Raw genomic sequence first — 7,997 nt, 5'->3', positions numbered from 1 at the left:
TGCTGCAGGAGGGAAGGTACAAGATGAAGCCCAAGCTCCCCTCCCAGCCCTGACAGTGCAGGTAGGTCACACCTCCCTCGCACTCCATGCTGATCAGGTTTCTAATGTGCCCTGAAGGACCAGCGCTAAAAATAAAACTTTATTTCTATTTCAGTCCTTGCACTGAGTTAATACCCTTGGCCCTTGCCAAGACTGTCAAAGGACTCACACAGTTGCTGTTCTTAGTAGACCTCATTAGGTTTACCCAGACAGGTTTAGGGCTTCCACCCCATCGCCCCCACTGTCTTGGACCCAGCCAGAGCTGCCCCACTTGCTCTTCCTCTCTTGTAAGAGTGCAGCAAGTGCTGACTTTCACAGAAATCCTTCTGCTTCTTAGGATTTAATGACTTGTTATGCAAAACAAAAACAAAAAAGTCGGAGACTAAGCCTTTGAAAGGGAAGTGAGAAGGTCTCCTGAATGTTAAGCATTGTTTTGAATCAACATGTTTTCTGTAAGTCTAAAGCAGGTAACAAGAAGCCAATAAACAACCCATAAATCAAAACAAATTTGAACTTCCCGGCAAATATCTCTGATTTTACAGTAAACTGTCAAATCTGCAAGATGTCATTTCTGCCTTGCTCCATTACAGCCAGCTACTGTTTGTGTAGGTGCTAGGAATCCTTTTTAGTAAGTGTTCAGATCTTATTCCTTTTAATATTTTTGCACAACTTTCAGGAAAGCAGAGGAAACCAACATTCAAGTCTGAGATTTCTGTGTACCGTCTTTAAGCTGATTACCACTCATTAATTAACACAGGCTAAGACAAATGGATGCATGATCATATACTTAGAGGGTTTCAAAATCCAGTGTTGGTTTCATGCTATTACTCCGTGTTCAAAGAAGGATGCTCCGTCACACAAATGGGTGGACATCACTTCCACTGAAGAACAGAACACCTCTCTCCATATGAATTCCTCTTTTCCCTTCTTTCCCCATTGATCCTCATCTCCCATCTTTGAGCTGCAAGAACTGACAGGCTCCATAACCAAACTTGTGAGCCTCCCAGAAGGCACCTTCTGATGGACCAGCTGGAAGGCAGATGGTTCTCCTGTTTTGTCTGGGCAGCCAGCAGATGGGAAGCACACAGATCTCCAGAAAGCAGTACACGCTGTCTCTCAGCTTCAGCAGGCCAGAAGAGCTTCCTGTTGCCTTATCCTTATTCCAGACTCTGTTTGCACACTTTCATTGTGCATTTATTTCCTGCGTGGGATACCTATTAAATTACCTTTATGTGCTTTCCTTCCCTTAAGCTCATTCCTGCAGCTGATTCTGCACAACAATCTGGTTTTCCTCACAATGTTCACAGCAGTTTAGGATTTCTTCAGTTCCTCACAAGTATTGATACCACTAGGAAAATATCTGACACACGCATTCCTTTGTAGTATATGAATAAGCAGTTCCAGAAGTAAGTATTTGAGACATATTTGCAAGAATGTAACTTTTTACTCAAAGTTCTATACTCAGATTAAGAGCTAGAAACACTAAATAAATTACACAGTTAACAAAACACTATTTAATGTAAGGAAACTGAGAAAGACAATGGCTGAAGCAATCTCAATAACATGTTACCATAGCTGTTCACCCTAGAGTGCAGAGAGGCACCAAGAAGGCTGCTAGACTAATCTGTGGGTTGATCTCTGGTTGATCCCCTTTTCTCTAGGGGAAGCACACAATCTAAACCAAACTTGAATGTAACAGAAGCACAGACCAAGGAATCAAAATTTGTCTTTAAAAGCACTGGCAGCCATCTCCCAAAACTTCTCACAGTCAGAGATGCTGGAGCATTGTCTGACAGCCACATCAGACAAGTACCACTCTTAGTCCAAACACAACTGATGCCTACTATGAATGCATCTCCTTGCTGATTGCTGCTGTTGCTCATATTCTCTTATTTTAATTTTTCTCACACTGCTCAGCCATGAGTTATGCTTCCCTCTTCCTGATGGGAAAAGCAACTGCTAGCACAACACTTGAAGAGGACAAGGAGATGTCACAAACAGTTACAGAAGCCATCATCAGGTTGGTAAGAAGCACTGCCTGTATTGTGTACATGGGGCTGACAAGCCAAATCCACCCCCTTCTCTGGAAAAGAGATCCAGCTTCACAATTTGGGGTTCTTTACTACTAAGGTACCTTGCTACTCACAACATGAAAGAAATGAAACAGAACCACAGCAGATTCTCTACTGTCACTGGCTTTCTGCTATTCTCACTTTCCCCTTTGCCACTCTATGCTTCCCCACCTTCCAAAAGCAATTTACATTCAGCATAATCCAACTGCAACGTTTATTTTTTAAAAAATAACATGATCTGTCACCACCTCTTGATTTAAGAACATGATTTGTACAAAAGGCCCTCAAGAGGAGACACTTCTCCAATTCACTCATTCCCAATTCTCTGCAAGCTTTGCTGAAAGTCAGATCACTTTCCTGCTCTACCTGGCATTAGTTATTAATCAGTTTATTGCACTGTGCTTAGCAAGGTTATCTGCACAATGACTTCTATTTAGAGCTGATGCTTCCTACATAAAGGATATAGAAGCCTTAAAGCCCCAACTGTGTTCTTTAGCAAACAGTCATGCATTGTTGTTTCTTTGCTGCCTAGAAGCACAGTCTTAGTAAGACATGGCCACAGGGAAGCCAGAGGTTTGGAAAGGTTGAAACACCCATGTTTCTCAGTGAAAGGGCAAGGCATGAAGGTATTCATACTTTCTGTAAAATTACCCACCAGAATACATTAAAATTGTGTTTTAGATGTAAAGAGAATATTTCTGTGCAAAGTTTCTGTGGCTTGGCAATTACAAACTCTTCTCACTGACTGCGAAAGAGAAGTTGCTTTCATCCACCTTGAGTGATTCTTTTAAAGGATGTATTTCACACTGACTGCAATGCTGATGCAATGAACAATGACTAAAAGTCCCTTAAGAACCTTCCTAAGTGTAACAGAAATCAGAATTTACCTGCTTCTGCATCAAGGAAATTCCAAACTATCCTAATACACTGGACTAAAAGGACAGCAGTTTAGATATGCCCTTATGTAATTTCAAGTGGATTCACTGTGAAATGTAGTTGTTACATGATGTAACTTAAATGCTAATATATAAGTATATACAGATTAAACACTCCAAAACTGTCAGAATTGGACAAAGCTTTTACAGGATGAAAAAGGTAAAATGGTGGAGTTCTAAACACAGAGTGGAAGATCATTAGTACCCACTCAGCTGCACAGATTATTTTCTTTCTTTAAGAACACGTTTCAGTGCCTCAGGCTCCTGGAGTGCATGAGGGAAAAAAAAAAAAAGGATTTTTAACACGTTTTGTCCCACACATTGGACTGGCTTAACAAATGCGAGTGCAGTCCCACTTCTAACATGCACTGAGCAGTTTGGTTCCTACCACAGCTCTAGCTGAAGTGCTGGCAAAAGCTGGACAGCCAGCCACCAGCTAGCTCTGCTTTATTCCTCCAGCTCTGGAGGCCACTTAAACTGACTCCTGGCCACACTCCTGCACAGCCACTGCAAAAAAAGTAACTTCAAGACAAACTTTTGCTCTCTTCTCCTCTTTCACATCTGTTTTCCCCATTGTTTTTTTTCCTTTATTTTATATACACTATCTCTAAGACTGAAACCAGGACCTTCTATCTGCTACTTCCTTTCCTGAGCAGTCTGGTTTATTTTGCTTGCTGGAAGGATGTTCTTGTTAGCCCTTTTGTCCTCTTTTGTTTGCATGCTGGCTATTGTTTCATACAGCCAGCCCAAACAATGCCAGCCAAGAACACAGCCTAGCACAACAAGTCACAACTAATTGGAGACCAACTCTGTGAAAACACCATTTTGAGCCTTCTTCTACTGAGCTCTTTTACATGACAGCAGTGAAAACTACTGCTTTTGCCTTTTACACTGACAAATTTCTTACGGCAACTTTAGAGCACATTCAAACACTGAAGTAGACCAGGAATTTGAAGTTCCCAGTTTGTTTTTACAAGTCATCTGATAAGTCATTTTCACAGAAGTAATTAAAACTGCGTGCTCAGAATTCTACTTGTCAGGCTGTCCTTTCACAACAGGACTGTAAGCATCTCCACTGCAGTATTTGATACCCTATGACTAGGATTAACATAGAGTATTTCTTCTGTTTATCTCATTGTAGCCTAGTTCTTTTCTTCTTAACTCTCTTATCACTTTTAAAAACTGACAAAAATAGCACGTCAGTACTTGAAATATTCCTAGCTGATTTCTTTCTGAAAAACACAAGGGTAGAAATAAGAAGCAGTCCTTAATTCTAGTCACATTTTAGGGCAGTGCATAGACAGGGATAGTACAAGCCACAGTGTCTCTGGGCTCCATTAGAGTTCTGATCCTTGCAAGTCATGATTTGATTAATATTTCAATCTGAATTGAAGCATGGAATAAAAAATTATATCTTGTAATTTTAAAACATGAAAAAATATGTAGAGTATGGAACACTCTGTATAAGAAAATTTTAAAAATATGCTGTATATGCATATGATTTTGAGATTATTTTGGGGAGGTTACAGAAAGGAGGATATCTTTCTTGAATGCATGTGGAGAAATTTTAAGTTTTAAATTAGAATAAAACGTTTTTTATAAACCACTTACAATTTAGAGTAATCTAATACACAGGATACATCTTCATGAATCTGCATGAAATCATCTCTAATCCATACTACTGCATCTCCATGTACAAGAAGAAAATGAAATTAAGGCTCAGAGCCATTCCAATCACATTAAGTTCTCAGCCTGCCTTGGGAATATTCTCTCTCACCACTGGGATCTATGTGAAATCCAATTTCTGGGGAGTTCTTTGCATTTATCACCCTGGCACTCTGTAAAGCAGTGTAAATACTACTTCCATGAAGGGGAAAAAGATGAAGCATGGAAAAAAACGTAAAGACCTTCTCCAAAGTTACCAGGAATTTGAAAAACAAGAAACTAAGTCAGGCCCAGTGCTTGCCAGCTGCATCCCTGGTCACTGGGGCATCTTTGCTCTGCAGATAGAACAGTTATGAGTCATTTGTACAAACACCACCCAGTAAGACAACAACTGAATGTTGAAGATGCTTTTCCTGTAGCATCCCTATGCTATCAGAAGCCTGGCAAAGGAACAGCTTTGCTGTCTTGCAGCTTCCCAGGCAAGTTTTGAAGCTCATCTCTACTCACGACCAGTCTGTAAAACCCAAAGGCTTTTAAGGATCCAAATTCAAAAGCAAATTCTTTCTGTCTTCCAGCAAGCAGCTCTGCTGCAGAGGTCAGTTCATCAGTTGCCTGATCAACAGACTCTTCTGGATCCCAATTAATATTCTCTACACATCACCCACCAGGTTCTGTTGTGGGACTTCACCACCAAGACAGTCAAGGAGTTCTCTAGTACTTCCATAGGCATCAGTACAAACTTGTGTTATGTTTTATAACCACTACCTAGAGAGCAGATAAATCTGCTCGTGTTCCTGACCAACTCAGCAGTGCTTATGGTAACAGAATAGGAGCAAAAATTCCTCTTCATCCCTGAAGGATGACAGCAGCAACCATGGATCACAGGAATGGAATAAGCAACTGCCATTTACGTGCTGTTTTACACTGTAAAATCACAATTAATTTCTCATGTTATCTTCATCCATCACTGACAGAAATGCTAACTAGCTTCTAGCAGTTGTAGAAAATTCTGCTTATTGTCATCCACCTAAAGGAAGCAAGACTGGATAAGTGTGTAAGGGCAGAAAATTACTGCAAAGGAATTAGAGAAATGAAAGCAGGCCTGAAGAATCTTAATTATCTTTGATACTCAAAGAAAGAGAAACCTTTCTTACCTTAATACTATCTTGGATTGGCAAGAAAAATATTATCTTTAAACTTAGCAACAAGTGGCCCCACTGATTCTACTGTTTCAAAGCCCAAAATAATTAACAAGCACCAATCAGCCACTGATCAAACCAATATTAAGAGGCTGGTACCAGAAGCAGAGGCAGGGAACAAGAGCCCAGCAATAAGGACCCACAAAGGAACCTATGCAAAAGGTAAGTACACAAAAGGTCTATAGACACCTCCTAGGCAGACTAGCAGGAAGAAAAGTTGTTTCTCAGCAAGATGCTGCTCCTTCATATTTATTGTCTTTAAACAGGAGATTCCCAGCCAGAACTTCAATGGCAAATGACTGAAGGTGCACAGAACTATACTTGTTTCATATGTCTGTTCTCTAGATTGATTAAAACAGCAAAGTACATACTTGCTCACAGACCAGCAGAAACTGGATGCAAGTATTCCAGCTAGTAGATGTTTTGGAACTGAGAAGCTCCCCACACAGCCAACTGAGCTGAGAAAGGTAGCAAATTATGCCCCTCTCTGAACCTGTCCAACAATAGCGTGGGATGGAACAAGGTTCCTCCTACTGTCTTTTTTTTTTCTACATCTTCTCCAAATAGCTGCAGTATCAGACTTGGTTGCTGCTCACTTCTCCAAACAGCAGCAAATACGATGGCAATTATCTTGCAAATTCCACCGTTAACCACTGGCTTGCAAGGATGGTTTCTAAACATTATTTGCTTTCCCCAGAGAGTGAGGGAGTGCTGCTGAGAAGTCAGGAGGAGACCGCAGTGGCCTGAACACTCAGGATTGCTTCAATTCACATGAGCAACAAGTTCACCTTCTCATAGAACTGCTAGAAATGCATTCTATGTAAATTGGAGCTTAGATTCTAGTTCAGTGACTTCTACCCCCTCAGGGAGAAAAAAATTATAATCAAGGTCTAGCCTTTCCAGGATCTAGTGAGGGAGTTTGTTTTTGTTTTAACATGATGTGTGTATTACAACATGTGCAGATATGTAAAGGGAGATGGAGCTGCCTGGCTCAAGGAACATTTCACCTCTGGTTTTGGGACCAAATCTAGGTCATGATAGCTGTCAGCAAATGTGGGTGCCTGCCTTTAGAAAAACTTAGAAGGCATAGTGTAAGTGCATCCAATACACAAATGATAATTCAGCAGTTCTAGCAGGGAGGATAAGGATCAAACAGACACTGTCTGTGCAAGTGAGAAGCACTATCTTTTGGCAGACTGGTATCCTTCTGGAGTGCTAGACTGTCTTAATTTTGAAAGAGAAATAAAAATTAAATAATATTTCTGACACAAAACACACTTTAGGAGAAAGACTGCCAGATGAGAGTTGTGCATTCAGGACCCTTTGCCAGCACTCTTCTTTATGTAATTATACAGGTAGAACCTTTAAGTGAGAGGCTACCAGAGTAGGTTTTTTACATAGTTCAAGTCAGACAGTTTAGATCAGACCACAATTCCTTTTCCTGATTATTTTTTTTTTGGTCTGGGATGAAAAAAATGTTCATCCTTATTACTGGCTCACCCACAGAGCTAATGTGTGGAGACGTGCTATGAAATCATGCTTGGAACACACCTCATGCAGGCACAATGCTCCTTTCAGAGTATGATATTCCTGAGGACCTGAAGTACAAACAGGCACTTCAGCACACCCAAGGACAACACCAAATCAGAGTTTCTTTAAGACAGCAGTTCAAAAAAACGAAAAAAAAAACAACCCCGAAGGGAAGGTTATCCAATCTTTGATTAGGAATCAGTGCCACGATCCATCCGTGCCTCCTGCACTCGGGGCTCGGAGCAGCCACAGGACCGGGACAATCTGCAGTAGCTGCCAGAGCCACCAGAGCAACCGACAACTTCACATCCTCCAGAAGGGGGGAAAAACGGGCGATTCGTGTAACCCAGCGCTCCTGCGGCCGCCTCTGCTGCTGCCTACAAGCTGCCGGAGGTCCTAAGTCAGCAGTTAGAGCCTGAAGGTGGGGGGAAGGAGGCTCTGCAGCCTCACTGAGCCGTCCGGGCCAGCGGGCGGGGAGAGGGGCCGGGCGGCCCGGCCAGGGGAGGCCCCTCAGCCCCCCGGTCCCTCAGCCCCTCAGCCCCCCGGCCCCTCAGCCC

The 7,997-nt window shown here is 41.8% G+C and overlaps 1 protein-coding gene across 1 annotated transcript in view; it reads left to right on the top strand.

The window, feature by feature from the left end:
* GPR112 (G protein-coupled receptor 112) overlaps positions 1-7,997 on the top strand; it is a 50,055-nt gene that overhangs the window by 1,877 nt on the left and 40,181 nt on the right. The gene's annotated exons all lie outside the window — the stretch shown is intronic.

Source organism: Chaetura pelagica, unplaced genomic scaffold, assembly GCF_000747805.2.
Source record: "Chaetura pelagica isolate M959 unplaced genomic scaffold, ChaPel_1.0 scaffold456, whole genome shotgun sequence".
NCBI lineage: Eukaryota > Metazoa > Chordata > Aves > Apodiformes > Apodidae > Chaetura > Chaetura pelagica.
The sequence above is the reverse complement of the archived record's forward strand: the minus strand, read 5'-3'. Positions and strand labels throughout refer to the sequence as shown.